Raw genomic sequence first — 17,500 nt, 5'->3', positions numbered from 1 at the left:
CACTGATCACACACTATCACACCACTGATCACCACCACTGGTCACACCACTGATCACACACTGATCACACACTTATCACACACTGATCACACTCTGATCACACACTGATCACACACTGGTCACACACTGATCACACACTGATCACACACTGATCACACACTGATCACACACTGATCAGATCACACACTGATCACACACTGATCACACACTGATCACACACTGATCCCACACTGATCACACACTGATCACACACTGATCACACACTGATCACACACTGATCACACACTGATCACACACTGATCACACACTGATCACACACTGATCACACACTGATCAGATCACACACTGATCACACACTGATCACACACTGATCACACACTGATCCCACACTGATCACACACTGATCACACACTGATCACACACTGATCACACTCTGATCACACACTGATCACACTCTGATCACACACTGATCACACACTGATCACACACTTATCACACACTGATCACACTCTGATCACACACTGATCACACACTGGTCACACACTGATCACACACTGATCACACACTGGTCACACACTGATCACACACTGATCACACACTGGTCACACACTGATCACACACTGATCACACACTGATCACACACTGATCACACACTGATCGATCTCAATCTTGCACGGTCAGATCATTCTGATTCTCATCAATCAGGCATTCACACATATGTGTGCTCTCTGAACACTCTGGGGTTTTTATTTATTTTTATCTTTTTTTTTGTGATTTAGTTTTTCATCCATTGAGAATCCCTCAGTGTGTGCATTTTGATGCAGTTTTCATTCATTTTCTTCACTAAACACCTTTTAATTAGAAGATCTGGAGATCCAGGAGAGAGTTCAGTAAACGACAGCGTGTCGAGATCAGGATAAATGTCAGAGACTTCACACACTCATTAATGAAGACACTCGTTCCTGCAGCTCCGCTTCGGGCACACACACACACACACACACACACACACACACACACACACACACAGGAGCCTGGTCTGAGTGAGTGTGTTTAATCGTGTGAGTTCAGAGCAAACACTGAGTGTCATATTGAGCTGCTTCAGCGAGATCAACACACGTTATCCTCTGGAGATCAGAGCTGAACTCCTGTAGACATGAACAAACCGCTCCTGTGTTTCTGGGCCCTTCAGAAGATGCTCATATGAAACAAGGGCTTTATTAACGCTGATCGTGTACAGTAAGATCAGAGTAATCAGAGTAATCAGAGTAATGAGAGTAATGAGAGTACAGGCTGTGATGAAGGACTGAGTCCAGACACAGTACGTGCTCCAGGAAAACATCAGCAGAATGATGAAGGTTCAAATTAACAAACACCTACTTTACATACAAACAGTAGAAGCAATCGAAATCAATAAGAAGAAAACAGATAGAATACAAATAGAATAGAGCGAGCTAGTGTTAGATTTCCATTTATTTATTTATTTAAATATCCACCTTTTCCCTGATGTACAAACGCCGCCTTTTCTAAATTCTATGGGTGTAGCTTCCGGTCTGTTTTTAGCTGTAGAATGGTTTTGCTGTTTGATATCGATAATCGATGTGTCCAATCATATTATTTGAATCTGTTCTCTTAATTAATAACACACTGGTTAGTGTTCAGTTTTACCGTAAGTTGTTATTCTCCTCGTTATGGACCTATAGCAGCTAATGACACTGAACTCTCAGACAGAGACTCAGCTCCATGAGGAAAAACAATTGATTCATCCGAGCATAAACTAAACACTGAAGAACAGTAAAAATGATCATAAGTAAGTTATATGATGCATATATTTAGTAAAAAGCTCCTCTCTAGCTTACTAATGAGCTTATGGCCACCAAATATCAAAATGATTATTATTATTATTTCCCTGAGGTAAAAGCCGTTATATTAACATCTTGAGACTGATTTCAGGAAGGTGTCCTCTTTCTCTTATCTCCAGATGTTTATTCATGTTTATTTTGTGCTGTAACTCTTATTAAAGCAGATCAGATATATATATATATCAGATATGAAACGTCACAGCACAAAGCTTCCTGTGATTATTGGATGGGAAGCGCGTTACACAGTTCCACTCATTATCTCGAGACAGACCTGACTCACCGACTCATGGGAGTCAAGAATCCATAAAGAGATTCAGTTGATATTGAGAAATCTATATTATTTACCTAGCCCTAGTTTTACAGTGAAATGTCACTGTTCCCAGTCAATAATCACGGATGAATCCTCGTCTGATGATGCTGGAGATGAGAACAAAACATGTGATCCAAGAATGTTTTACCAAGCTTTCTGTTATGTTACGAAAATGTTATTTCTGAATATCGTCTGAACATACCAATTCTTTGAAAGTTTAAAGAATGTATTTTTTATGCAAATGTTAGGTTTCATTGTATGTTTGTGTAAACATTAGGGGAATGTGAGGTTTGAGTGTTGTGAAACTGAAGAGATGATCCAGCTCTCAGTCTAATCTGAGCATGTTTAGAGCAGATGATGTTAGGGTTAGGATGTTTCTCGCTCTGAGCTGTGGATGTTTCTGATCTTGGCTCTTGTGTTAGCTGTTCTTGTGTCTTCAGGATCAGCGGGAGCAGGATTGTGATAAACCAGCCTCTCTTTCCCTGCGCTCGAGGCGCTTGAGTAATGTGATGCTCGCCAGCGGTCTTCTCTTTTTAATTGCTCCAGTTTCTTCTCCCGGTCGACGCGGCGCACACAATGGAGTCTGAGAGCGGCGTGAGTGCATTAATCACGTCTGTCTGCGGGAGAAGTGCACACGGACACATCTGCAGGACTCTGAATGTTATCTCAGCGACACACGGGCGATCAGTGTGCTGACACCAGCTCTCCAGCAGCTGCAGGATCAGCAGAAGTCTTCAGAGACCGTGCTGGAGCTGATGGAGACACATGCATCTCATATCCTCTCAATAAAACTACAATTATCAGCAGTGTGTGGTGGCAGCTCTTGTGCTCATTTATTATTTGAGAATTAATTAAGAGCTGGCTGTGCACCAACTGCTATTTTACGCAGAAAGTTGGCAACGAAACAGCACAATGTGAAACTGAAGCCTGTTCAATCAAGCTGAAAATAACTGCGGTGAGATTTAGTCTTCTCCATCCTGCGGTGTGGGAGGTTTGTGCTTCTGAGCGCTGAAGCTGTGAGTCAAGTCGTTTTCACTTGGCAGGAGATTTGATTTCGTTGCATTCAATCTACACATTCGATAAGTTAATGCATTCCCTGGGAATCGAACGCTTGACCTTGTGTTGCAAGCGCCATGATCTGTTGACTGAGCTCCAGGAAAGCTTTGCTCCTCAGCTTTTCTATAAATAATATTCAGTAAGATATTTAAACGGTCAGAGACTTTATGGCTTTCTCTGCATGCACACACATGTGCTCTTATTTCATTAAAACTGTTTATCCTGAAAGAATATAGAAGTGAATGACAACATGCCCCCTAGGTAGAGCACATGATAGTTATATGAGTAAAGGGGACATGACTAAATATTGTGTCACTTAAAGACAATTATCCCAGTCAGCAAGCAGTTTCGGCCCAGATCTGGCCCACATTTGGCCCACATGGATTTCAAGCAATAAAAATATTTAGTCTGGGATTAAGCTTTTTACACAACAATACAATTTTTAATAATTAAAAATAAACTACTTTTGGAGTGACAATGAACATAACAAAACAGAGTTATACAGCATTGAAAAGAAAACACTTTCAGAAAACTATGAAGATATTAACAGGATGTCTGTAACCTATGTGTGTTTTATTTTTTATTTTTTTTAACGGTTTATTAACTTTGTTAGACTCAACAAACTGACTGTTAATATATAATACTGTATCCATCACATCTGACATGTTTCTCACTGACCTGCTGATAACTGGGACACTCTCTTATTTATTACTGCATCCCTCTGGAAGGAGTGTGTGTGCGTGTGTGTGTGTGTGTGTGTGCGTGTGTGTGTGTGTGTGTGCGCGTGTGTGTGTGTCAGTGTGTGTGTGCGTGTGTGTGTCATGCTGGAACACGATTGTGGTGTGTTATATAGTAACAGACATGCAGGTTAATATTATATGTTTATGGTTAGGCTTCACATAAATATGTCTCAATGAGGCTGTAGTGAGAGCACAGATGGTTCTCCTTCAGAGAAACAGAAATAGACTGAGATCAGTGAGTAGATGTGGTTGAGTGTAGAGCGGGTCACAGTGAGCCCACGCCGGTCAGAAACACTGCTGATTTAACTCTTTCCCAGTCACTGTTCGTATAGGAGTGTGTCTCCAGTGGTGTGTGTGGTCACAGTGTGGCGTGACAGAATCACTCGGCTGATCTCTGGGACGTCTGGATCATTTCAGCGAGGCACTGGTTTCTACAGTCTGTGTAAATCAGGTTCACACTAACATCTGAATGATGTCTCTGGAGCTGTGCGTCTGTACTAAAGCGACACGGCGATGGTAAACCTGAGATTTCAGTGCTTGATTTATTCATTCATATTAATGATTGTTAAGTGCCTCTTTGTGAAACATTTCCTTTCTTCTGAGAAACGTTTGTGAGTAAATGAAAACGCTTTATGAATAAACACGGCATCACTGAAATATCTATTTTTTACCGTTCTCACTTTTTTTTCCATCATCAAGATAAAGTCAGATAACTTTGATAGAAAGGTCTGTAATGAATCCTGTTAAATATGTGTCAGCTGTTAAATCTAAGAACACAATTAAATAAAACCATTCTAGATCAAACTAATTACAAGCAGAGCTTGATTTCCTTCAGTCTGTGATGGAAAAAGATCACATTAGCAATTAAAGACAAAACACTTCCGAGAACAAGCTCTCATTTCTGGTCCCAATGTTTTATTCATTTTACTGGAAAGTCCAGTTTTGTTATTCCCCGAGGAAGCTTTGAGTGATCAGTTGACAATAATGCTGAACAGTGAACATCTTTTGCTCCTTTGTTTTATATTTTAATGTACAACAACATTGGGTTTAATGGTTTTAGATGAATAAATCAGTCATTGACGTGACTGGAGCACTGCACTGAGCAGTCAGACACATGTCTGTTTATGATGCTGTATATCTCTTTATGTGCTCAGGAGTATTGGGGTACACCTCACATCAGAGTCAGAGTCAGATGATGGTGAAGGATGAGAACACCAGCTTCTTCAGCAGACAGAAGCATCTCGTGCACAGAAGCAGACAGTCACCAGGAATAAACACATGGACAACACACACAATCACAACAAACACTCTGATGGACTATTCATTTCTTCTTCAGATTTCTTTTCTCATTTGGGAGAGTGCACGCAATGTTTCAACACATAGATCATAGATGTGTTTTGCAGAAATCAAACAATAAAATATAAAAAATACACAATCACCATTTAAAGTTTACCCGGAATCATCTTCCATATCATCCACTGAAGATTCACTGTTTCTTCACAAGTTGGGTTTCACACTCAATAAAAAACAAGAAAATCTTTGGTTGTTTGAGCACTGAACAGAAGTGTGAGGAACTCATTCACCCTCACACACAAACAGAACATGAGCAGGTCATCTGTAGTGATGTATAACTGTGTTTGTGTGATCAGAGACTGGGTTTAATGGGAACTTCTTCTCTCTTTAATAGCTGAGACTCTGGGAATCCACTGAAGCGCTGTCGTCTGAACAACTCTCTCATGATCTCACTTATTTTCTCCATTTGCCGTTCCAGATTAAGAGCAGACCCACACACACAAATAATCAGCAAACACACAAATCAATAGATATTTTGAGCTGCGCTCGAGCACACGCCGTGTGTGTGTGTGTGTGTGTGTGTGTCAGTACTTTGGAGGGTATTTACATAATTTCACTCCTGTACTCCCCCGTAACCTGAGAGTGAGCCAGCATCATTTGTTAAGAGCGCTGCCCACACATGCACTGGATGGGCTCGTCAGCGGCACCCACACAGCGTTATATAAAACTAACAGCATCTCTTCACACACGCATGAACGTCAGCAGAGAGATCTTCACCGTGCAGCTCAGGGACAGAGGAAGAGGTCACGGGGTCATCTAAGGGCTCGGGTTCGAGCAGTCATGCTGTTGGGTCAGGGCTGATCCACCTGTGAATGGACAAACGGACAGAGGACTCAATAAACAGAGGCTCTCAGGCTTGATCTGGAGAAACACTGAGTGACAAACACAGCAACTAGCCTGTGTGCCTTATTAATGAGGCCAGCTTACGAATAATACAAAAATATATATTAAATTACATTGAATCAAAGCACTGTAGTATGCCTTCAACCAATCAAAGACAAAGCATCTTGTTAATTATATTTATTATATTATGAATGAAGCTGCAGCATCCAGAATAAACTATATCATAATTAATATTTAATAATTTATGAATTTAAATGTGAATATAAATGTGAATTATAAAAGTTGCACTTAATTTTTCACTTGTCAATTTTGAGGTTTTGTGCTATCTGGGTTTTTATAAAATAGAATCTTCGTAATAAAATCGACAAGTGGAAAGAAAACAACATCGTCTCTATATTCTAAGAGGTTTGTTCGTATTTCAATCAGTGATTTATACAATTTAGCATTTTACACCTAAAAACATGTTGAAAATGTTTTATTTTCTTCTTCTTTTCTTTCTCTGTTGACAGGATTTTCTGATTCATGGAGTTATAAAAAGAAAAATCTGTATAAATGTTTACAATTCTTTTATTATTATTATTATTATTATTATTATTTCAACAAACTCAAAGAATAATGTCGAACCTCATTTCAGATTTCTGTTCTGGACTATGCAAATGTATGCATATTTAAGTAGATAATGCACAATTAATAATTTGCATATTTAAACAGTCAATATCAGAAAACTTGTAACAAAAAGTGTTTACAATGGGTGTTTCAATGTCATCAATCAACTGGAAATTATGGAAGAATTATTTTTTTATCATATTCAGCTCACACAGCTGGTTAGTTGAGTCCTCACACAGCTGGTTAGTTGAATGCTCACACAGCTGGTTAGTTGAGTCCTCACACAGCTGGTTAGTTGAATGCTCACACAGCTGGTTAGTTGAGTCATCACACAGCTGGTTAGTTGAGTCATCACACAGCTGGTTAGTTGAGTCATCACACAGCTGGTTAGTTGAGTCCTCACACAGCTGGTTAGTTGAACGCTCACACAGCTGGTTAGTTGAGTCCTCACACAGCTGGTTAGTTGAGTCATCACACAGCTGGTTAGTTGAGTGCTCACACAGCTGGTTAGTTGAGTCCTCACACAGCTGGTTAATTGAGCGCTCACACAGCTGGTAGGTTGAGTGCTCACACAGCTGGTTAGTTGAGTGCTCACACAAATGGTTAGTTGAGCGCTCACACAGCTGGTTAGTTGAGCACTCACGCAGCTGGTTAGTTGAGTGCTCACACAGCTGGTTAGTTGAGTCCTCACACAGCTGGTTAGTTAAGTGCTCACACAGCTGGTTAGTTAAGTGCTCACACAGCTGGTTAATTGAGCGCTCACACAGCTGGTTAGTTGAGTCCTCACACAGCTGGTTAGTTGAGTCCTCACACAGCTGGTTAGTTGAGTCCTCACACAGCTGGTTAATTGAGCGCTCACACAGCTGGTTAGTTGAACGCTCACACAGCTGGTTAGTTGAGTGCTCACACAGCTGGTTAGTTGAACGCTCACACAGCTGGTTAGTTGAACGCTCACACAGCTGGTAGGTTGAGTGCTCACACAGCTGGTTAGTTGAGTGCTCACACAGCTGGTTAGTTGAACGCTCACACAGCTGGTTAGTTGAACGCTCACACAGCTGGTTAGTTGAATGCTCACACAGCTGGTTAGTTGAGTCCTCACACAGCTGGTTAGCTGAGTCATCACACAGCTGGTTAGTTGAGTCCTCACACAGCTGGTTAGTTGAGTCATCACACAGCTGGTTAGTTGAGTCCTCACACAGCTGGTTAGTTGAATGCTCACACAGCTGGTTAGTTGAGTCCTCACACAGCTGGTTAGTTAAATCCTCACACAGCTGGTTAATTGAGCGCTCACACAGCTGGTTAGTTGAGTCCTCACACAGCTGGTTAGTTGAGTGCTCACACAGCTGGTTAGCTGAGTCATCACACAGCTGGTTAGCTGAGTCATCACACAGCTGGTTAGTTGAGTCCTCACACAGCTGGTTAGTTGAGTCCTCACACAGCTGGTTAGTTGAATGCTCACACAGCTGGTTAGTTGAGTCCTCACACAGCTGGTTAGTTAAATCCTCAAACAGCTGGTTAGTTGAGTCCTCACTCAGCTGGTTAACTGAGTCCTCACACAGCTGGTTAGCTGAGTCCTCACACAGCTGGTTAGTTGAGTCCTCACACAGCTGGTTAGTTGAGTCCTCACACAGCTGGTTAGTTGAGTCCTCGTTGAGTCCTCACACAGCTGGTTAGTTGAGTCCTCACACAGCTGGTTAGTTGAGTCCTCGTTGAGTCCTCACACAGCTGGTTAGTTGAGTCCTCACACAGCTGGTTAGCTGAGTCCTCACACAGCTGGTTAGTTAAATCCTCACACAGCTGGTTAGTTGAGTCCTCACACAGCTGGTTAGTTGAGTCCTCGTTGAGTCCTCACACAGCTGGTTAGTTGAGTCCTCACACAGCTGGTTAGTTGAGTCCTCGTTGAGTCCTTACACAGCTGGTTAGCTGAGTCCTCACACAGCTGGTTAGTTGAGTCCTCACACAGCTGGTTAGTTGGTTAGTTGAATGCTCACACAGCTGGTTAGTTAAATCCTCACACAGCTGGTTAGTTGAGTCCTCACACAGCTGGTTAGTTGAGTCCTCGTTGAGTCCTCACACAGCTGGTTAGTTGAGTCCTCACACAGCTGGTTAGTTGAGTCCTCGTTGAGTCCTCACACAGCTGGTTAGTTGAGTCCTCACACAGCTGGTTAGCTGAGTCCTCACACAGCTGGTTAGTTGAGTCCTCACACAGCTGGTTAGTTGGTTAGTTGAATGCTCACACAGCTGGTTAGTTGAGTCCTCACACAGCTGGTTAGTTAAATCCTCACACAGCTGGTTAGTTGAGTCCTCACACAGCTGGTTAGTTGAGTCCTCACACAGCTGGTTAGTTGAGTCCTCGTTGAGTCCTCACACAGCTGGTTAGTTGAGTCCTCACACAGCTGGTTAGTTGAGCGCTCACACATTGAGTCCTCACACAGCTTGTTAGTTGAGTCCTCACAAAGATGGTTAGTTGAGTCCTTGTTGAGTCCTCACACAGCTGGTTTAATCTCAGAAGCTGACTCTACTAGTCGTGTATCTGGTCAGAAGAGCTGGACTAGTTCTGTTAATCACTGAATCAGCTGGTTTTTCACAATGAACGAGAATACAGTCGTTATGAATACTGAACGATCTGAATGAACAGAGTTCACTGAGAGATGATTTATAAACACTCTGTTGTTATTGAGTGTGTTAGCTGCAGAGCTAGCATGCTAACTGCTGCCAGATTCAGTCAGAGGTGGTGACAGATAATCACAATGCTTTATCTACATACCGTAGACTGTATAAAAACACAGATGAGTGTAAATATGATTTCTGTACCTACACACAGTTGTTTATAAACAGCTGATCATTTGCAATAACTGTTGGTAGTGTGTCTTTATATGGTCATGTATGACACGTGTATGTCACATACAGTCACAGATGCTTCAAGATTTAGCCTGTTTCATATACACCAACACACACACACACACACACACACACACACACACACACACACACACACACACACACACACACACACACAATGTGCTGTGTGTTTTGGTAAAAGATGCTACAGTACATTTAACTTGAACTCGTCATCAGCACTTGTTGTTGTCTGAGAGAGTAAAGTGAGTCTTCTGTGTGAGTGTGTGTGTGTCTATGTCATATAGTTGCGGTGTATTTGGGTGTTTTCAGTGCTGTTATCAGCAGTATTGTTCTGTGTGTGTCTGTGGCCTGTATCTGTCAGCAGCTGTTATTAATAGAGCTCTGGTGATGAATGAGCTGCTGAACACATGTACTGTACTACACCTGAGATCACACGCCTCAGAGCGCTTTAATCAGATGATAAGTGTGCGTGGATCATAAGACAAAACTCAATTAAAATTGTCTACTTAAAGATCAAAATTCGAAATATATTATATCATTTAAAATGCATAATTTGAGTTAGTGTGAAGAAAGGCTTATGGCTTCTCTCCTGAGACCACCATCATCACTCAAAGCATCGTTTTTATATTTGAATGTGGATTTTTATTTTAAATTTATTTTATTTTTTTAATCTATGCATGTGTTTGTGTCTGTATTTGCATACACTGAACAAAATTATAAATGCAACACTTTTATTTTTGCCCACAAAGTGTCCTTTTATTGTGGCCAGCCTAAGGCACACCTGTGCAATAATCACGCTGTCTAATCAGCATCTTGATATGCCACACCTGTGAGGTGGATGGAGAAGTGCTCACTAACACAGATTTAGACAGATTTGTGAACAATATTGGAGAGGGAAAAGGCCTTTTGTGTACATAGAAAGAGTCTTGGATCTTTAAGTTCAGCTCATGAAAAATGGGGGCAAAAACAAAAGTGTTGCAATATATATATTCACTTGCAATATATATCAGACGCGATCGGTAGACAGAAGCGGTGTTGTGTAGAATCTGTTTTAAAGCACGTGTAGCATGTTATTCAATCGACTGAAGTGTATGCGGGCTTTGAACTTGATTTACAGCGTCGTCTCTCACTGTGTTGTGTTAAGAGCAGTTGTGCCGTCTGAGACATTAAGCCGTGTGCAGTAATGGCCTGACCCGAGCCGAGGGCTGTGAATGGCAACTCGCTGCTTTCTTACAAAGCGTAATAGATGCAGTCACCATTAGAGCTGTCATCTCTCCTGACTGTATCATCATGTGTCGCTGCCTGCAGTTACACATAAAAGCCCTCCACGCTCGCTCTTAACATTTATCCTTACTTTTTGTGCCCCTCTCTCCTGGCCTTTCACTATGGAAATGTTCCTGACAGAATCTAGATGTTAAAGGAACCAGATCGGTGCTTTTTCTGCACCTCTTCCTCCATCATCCATTAGAGGCATTCATTCCCCGTCTCTATATGAAGCATCTGACACCAGGCATCTGTAGAGCTCTTCCTCTGACGCGGCGGGAGGCCGTATCCATCCACCTCTGAGTGCAGGTTTAACACCATTAGCACCTCACCCATCAGTCTTTCTTGTCTTCTGAGTGCTGGAGGTTTCTGGAGCCATCCATCAATGCAGCGGGTCACCGAGTCAATTAAGTTTCCACAATATTACAGTTTCACCAGAGAAGACAGTCTAGCACGCTTCGCCGGCTCAGTTCTCCAACAAAGTTGGAAGTCTGTGATATTCTGATGAAGAGCCTGGTGTTTTCAGCGGCATGCTCTGACCGAGTGTGTTGGGCGTTCCCATGAGTGGGAAGCGTGTCCTGTTTCTCCTCAGTGGGCCGTGTGATTCTGCGGCTCCCGTCAGATCCAGGTAGACCTGACCTGATTAGAGGAGGTGCCAGCAGAACGCCGGGTCCGTCCCGCGGTGCCCTTCATGTGCTGCTGTGATTGTGACCGTACTGCGGCTGAGATGATTCTCTTCTGTTCTATCCCTATATATATATTAGGGCTGGTCCGAATACAATTTTTTGAGCTTTAAAGCTTTGGTTGTAATCAACACCGCATATTCGAAGCTTCAGATGGAGGGCCTGAACATATTCTTCTCTCTAATAAAGTTAGACATATCTGTGTGTTTGTCTGTTTGCATTCATATTATGTAGAGAACCGTTCATCCAGTCGACTCTCTGCAGACCCAGGGGAGTGCAGTGTCACATTTGGTGCAATATGGACACGCAACATGTTCAGAATTAATAAGGTTTTAATAAACTACAGAACAGCGTGAGCCAGAAGCGGGCAGGGCTTATATGCTCTGAGAACAGACACTGTACTAGAGATACAAAACACACAGGTCTGTTAAGAGCAACACTTGTAATATAGACAGATTATTATTAGGCTGGGCTACTGGAAGATGTTTTTGCTGTTGTTGTTGTTGGTGCCATATTCGCAAGTATTTTCCAAGCAAATTAAGTGGCTGCTAAATGCTATAAATACTAAATTCTGTTGCAACTGTTTCTATTATTGCACTTGTATATAAAGCGCTGTATTTCATGCTCGTTATAGTGTGTGACATCACTATTGTTGTTGGTAATTGACCACCTCGGTGAGCCACGGTGTCATGATGATCATCACAGTCCTGTTGGTCACTCCATCTCAAGGGCTTCAAACATTGCAAAAATGGTTGCTTGTGCTTTTAAGACCCCTAGGAAGTTATTAGTTCCTGCAGCCGAGATGAATGACCCTTGCTGTTTAATTTCTACACAATGGCACACAAGTGTGTTAGATGTGTGTCTGGGTTTCGTAATGTGAGTTTTTAACTCGATTAAAAGGTCCAAACTAGGACTGGGTGGAATGAGGCTAGATGGGAGAAGCTACTAGTTATGTAGTTTATAGTCAAGTCAGCGTTATTTCTAGAGCACTTTATATACAATACAGACTGTGTCAAAGCTGCTTTCACAGAAATAAACAGAAAAATAACAGAATCAGTTCTGGAAACTCAACTATGGAGACAGTTTAGATTCTGCTGTTCAGACGCTGTTAAAGACAACAGTGTCATTATTAGGGTTAGGGTTAGGGTTAGGGTTAGCGTCAGTTCAGTTCAGATCAGATCAGATAGGGCTGCATGATATATCACGTTTTAATTGTGATCATGATTTCTGTCTGTGATATTTGCCCTCTGGTAATTTATCCTGAAAACATTCCAATTTAATTTGGCATCAGATACTGCATTCGATGTCTTTGTGTGAAGCGGTGTGTGAAAATGAAGAGCTGAATGAGTCCCAGACAAGTCAAGAAGAACTTGTGAAGCGCTGACTACATCCGTGTATAATCCAGATAGATCTGCTTGTGCTTTATGTCCATCAAGTTAAAAATTATTAGTGGAGTAAATAATCAAATGAGTTGAGTGCTTCTCATTTTATATAATTCACTGCATTGTACAGAAAAACTTGTCTGGGAGCATAACCACATTATTTATCAACTTTGTTTTCGATTTCACCAGCAAATATCCATATATCCTGCTATAGCATTGGTGGTTGTACTGTCTAGGTGGAGTCTTCTTTTGTGCCATTTCTGAGCTGGTTTTGATGGAGACTCTGTGTTGTAGAGTTGATGTGATGAGTGTTGAGCTTCTCGAGGGATTCTGTGGAGCGTCTCCAGTGTGATGTTAGTTCGACACATCTCTGGTGTGACAGGAGGCAGAGATTGGTCATTGTGTTAGACTAACAGGTTAGGCTTCAACATGACTGTCATGCTGCTGGTTTGTTAGGCCTCACTCGATAAGGAAAGTGTCACTGGTTTTCTCCATTTTAACCATGAGCTGTCTAGTTGTTGATGTGTCCTGTCTTCAGAGGTGTGTGATTGTGTCTCGTCTTTACTGATGTTCTGTGTTTTCACAAGACTAAACTCAGCTTGTGTTGTTTGAGCTGGATCTCTGTAGTTCTTCTCTGTGTCACAGATAGTAGAGGAGATGCTGGAACACCCTTCATTCACAAACACATCCGTTTCATTAATCATTTGGCTGATTTCATCATGCTTCCAGGTACTAGTAAGACATCAGTACTTTATTTATGTTTGAGCTTGAGCTTCTATCCTGGCCATATTCATCCACATCTCTATGTACGTGAGGTAATCAAAAGTGTTCATCATACAAACCCATGTTCTCTATCTCTTTATCATAAAACACAATCATATCTCTCAAGTAGACTTGGATTAAACCGCTTGATGTGGATTTGTTTTTCGAAGCCTTTATGAACTTTTTGGACTGTCAAAGTTTGGATGGGTGCACTTCCAATGTTGGGACAAAAACCTGTACAAATATCCTCTCTGAGAAAATGGTCTCATGTGTTTGGATGAGTAAATGATGACAGAGCATTTATTTTTATGTAAATAACCTCTTTAAGTCCTTTCCACACACTTTTCTCTCAGAGTTAGGGTCAGAAGATTCAGAAAGCCCATAGATTAGTCACGAGACGGTGTGTATACATTCACAGAAGAGCCGCTGAATTATCCTGCGGTTGAACATCTCCTGGCGTGTGATTGGCGTGTGACCCGAGGACAGGATCCGTGTGTCAGTAAGCGTGTGTTAAGCGTGTGTTCGGCAGCCGTTTCTGGTCCCAGCTGTCCTGCGCTACACCAGCAGTGTGTCAGGGTGGAGAGGAACACTGTGTGCTCGCTGACACATCCTAAACCACAGCAGATCTCTAACGAGGACTGAAGCGTGTCCTCCGCTCCTCTCCGCTCGCCTCCAGGGACCTCATTACTCTCCGTGCAGGAATCACATCATCCTCAGGGAAAAATGTAAATAAACGTGTTTGTCACTTAGCACCTTCCCATTTTGCTCTTTCCAGGAAGAAAAAGTGCATTGCGAGGCTTAATTAGTAAGCGCTGCTATTATGCGTTCTTTATGATGTAAATGAAGCGTCCGAGCACTCGGAGCTGTTGTTTCTCCAGCTTTGTGCAGGTGTTTTCTCTCTGAAAGCAGCTAAAGAGAAAGACAACTGTGCTGTGCAATCATAGGACGAGCTGTAATTATGTGACAGATGATTTCTCCTCACTGCGACCGGCCGATGCTTTGGTTTCTCTCTGTTGTGTGGAGCGCGAAGGTTTTCTGAACGCACCGGCTGATTCTCCGGGATCCTCTCGTCTCCTGGAGATCCAGGAGCTGGAGTAGTGTCTGGAGCGGTGTGTGTGTGTGTGTGTGTGTGTGTCCCGAGGGGCTAGCGCTTGATTAATATTGAAAACCTGTAAGTCCTGGCCCTCGGCGGCAGGTGATGGAGGGTTTATGAGAGGAAATGTGGAGTGATAATCTTGGCCAGCTGCTCCAGCCGTCCTCACGAGCGAGGGATGAGGATGAGGAGATCTGGGAAGGATTACGGTTTGGAAATTGACAGTGACTGAGGAGGACGAGGAGTTGATTTATTCTCCAGGAAACTTTTGTGTGGCCTGAATCTTGAGTTTTAGCCAATCAGATTCTCTTATCACCATCAGCTGTTATATTGGCTTAGATGTTCCTCCACCTGTCACATCCAAAATCTACTTACAAAACTATTTTCTACAGCACTTCATCCAATACAGATCACATCGAAGATGAACGTGAAAACAACATCAAATATGGGAACTCTGAAAGATGAGTGTGTGTCATTATTCAGATCAGTTTAGTTATTAATAACAGCATGAACTTCATCAGTTTAAAACAGTTCCAACATGAGACCAAATATTGTATAACTTCTGTATTTTGTTCCAGTAACGGTCAGGCCGGGATGTTTTAGGGAAGGTCATGCTCCTGCTGATGGCAGCGTTCCTGATGATGTTGAGAAGTGTTGTCCTGATGATGTGTCTGTGCTTCTGTCGATCTGAACACAGATCAATGACACGCGTGTGTGTTCAGACCTCACTGTTCCTGTGAGCGACTGCAGAAACACACTTCACGTGTTCAGGAGAAATCATCAGATATTAACACGAGACTCGAGGCTGTTTGCTCATCAGTAAAGCAGCTCTCATGAAGTTTCTCATCATCTTCTCATTATTAGGATGTTATGTGCTGCTGTAACGGTGAAGTGTGTGAGCTTCTCTCAGTGCGGTGTGTGTCTGCTGTGGGAGCTCGTGTTCATCTCGTCTCTTTGAGTAATAGCTCACACACACACACACACACACACTGAAATGAACTGATGATGGGGTGAGATTTCCAGCCTGCAGTTATTCCAGAGCAGTGGGAATCTAAAGATGTGAACACAACTAAAGGAGAATCTTTCTTTGATTATATGTCAATTACAGTTCTTCATATGTTGTCGCATCTTTACCTTCTTTCATGCATGTGTTTTCCATTGCAAGTGCATCAATTATTTAAATGACATCAGATCTGAATAATCACACTGTTGTCTTCTGTAGAGCAGCTTCCAGAAGTGATGATTTTTACAATGTTAACACTGTTCATGTGAAACTGCTGTGAAACTGTCTGTACTGTATGAAACACACGGCTTGGGGATGTTGGAGTATTTTAAAGTGTTTCTCCTGATTCACCTCTTTATGCCCTGTTTAGTGTAATGTGTTTAGTTGTTAGGGGACTGTCCGTGTGTAAATGTTGCAGTAATCACACAGACTGAGTCGGAGAGAGAAGCGTCCTGCAGTATGGACTGAGCTCAGCTGAAGTGTGCCCGTCTCTGAGCTGCGGTGTGTGTGTGTGTGTGTGTGTGTGTGTGAAGGTAACACCCACGTCTCCTCCAGTCCTCGGCTGGGCTGTGTGGCTCCTGAAGAGAGCTGTGTTCTGATTGGCTGAGCGCCGCTGACATCACGCCACACAGATGCTGATTGGCTGCGGTCTGTGAGGCTCAGACATGGGCTCCGGTGTTTAGGAGCAGACGAGGAGCGCTCGCTGCAGACCGAGACCAGGAGACCAGGAGACCAGGAGAGAGGAGGAGGTGGAGATACTGACCTCTGCTGTGCTTCAGGTGAGTGAGGACAGGTAAAGACTGAGCTGCTGGACACAGAGTGTGTGTGTGTGTGTGTGTGTGCTCGGATGGAGACGTGCTCCGCTCACTAAACACACCATTACTGTAAGAGATGCTGTGAAGTGTGCTTGATCTGTGTCTGAGGACGGGCGGCTCGTGAGTGTGTGTGTGTGTGTGTGTGTTCTGTTCTGTCTCGTGGAGGCGTTTGTTCGCTCATCTGAGTGTCACTGGAGAAAACTGATTTCGAGATGCTTTTGGTCCTTTATTTCAGTTAAATGTCTGTTTTTGACCTAAAAGTGATTTTTTATTTTTTATTTTTTATTTCTGCATTTAAGATAGAATGAGAGACTCTTAAAGTTAACATGATGAGACTCACTTCTCCTAATTGAGTTTATGTATCTAATAATCAAAGATAAGTGTTTAGGGATGTGTGGTCTGGTGTCGAGGCGCAGTGGATCTTGATAAAGACGCCGTGGTTATGATTGTATGAAGGAATAAATGCTGATATTCCACTCAATCTAACAGAGATTACACTTGACCCGTCTGATGTGAAATGTGATGTTCCTCTTTAGGTAAGAGATCTAGATGCAGAAATGTTTAAACGGACTGATTATTTGTGATTTTTAGAGAATGATTCCCAGGTCTGAGGCGTCTCGTTCTACAAACACAGCAGATTTGTCTCCGTATCATTACATGTGCAACAGCTCGGTCTGATTCAGACGCAGTGTTTCTGGAGCGTTAGAGCCGTGAGTCCAGATGGATGGTGTTTTCTCTGTCCTGGTTCATCTTCACAGTCCTCTGTCAGCAGTTTGCTCGACCGTGAAGCTCTCTACGTCTCATTCAGACATCACTTCTGCCTCGCTTCGGTCCATTAGCACTGCATGTGGATCCTCAGATGCTCTCAAA

General features: G+C 42.6%; 2 protein-coding genes across 13 annotated transcripts in view; both read left to right on the top strand.

Moving 5' to 3' along the window:
* Window positions 1-17,500, top strand: part of LOC113109177 (NACHT, LRR and PYD domains-containing protein 3-like) — a 1,077,877-nt gene that overhangs the window by 325,289 nt on the left and 735,088 nt on the right. The window lies entirely within an intron of this gene.
* The window catches only part of LOC113109217 (R3H domain-containing protein 1-like), a 20,138-nt gene continuing 19,088 nt past the window's right edge, over window positions 16,451-17,500 (top strand). For 3 of the 7 annotated variants that reach the window (XR_003292863.1, XR_003292865.1, XR_003292864.1), the window contains exon 1: window positions 16,451-16,594. The gene's annotated coding sequence lies outside the window, so the exon portion shown is untranslated. The remainder of the gene's footprint in view (window positions 16,595-17,500) is intronic. The other 4 variants (XM_026272886.1, XM_026272885.1, XR_003292862.1 and 1 more) reach the window with 2 other exon arrangements.

Source organism: Carassius auratus, chromosome 9 (genome assembly GCF_003368295.1).
Source record: "Carassius auratus strain Wakin chromosome 9, ASM336829v1, whole genome shotgun sequence".
NCBI classification, from domain to species: Eukaryota; Metazoa; Chordata; class Actinopteri; order Cypriniformes; family Cyprinidae; genus Carassius; species Carassius auratus.
The sequence above is the reverse complement of the archived record's forward strand: the minus strand, read 5'-3'. Positions and strand labels throughout refer to the sequence as shown.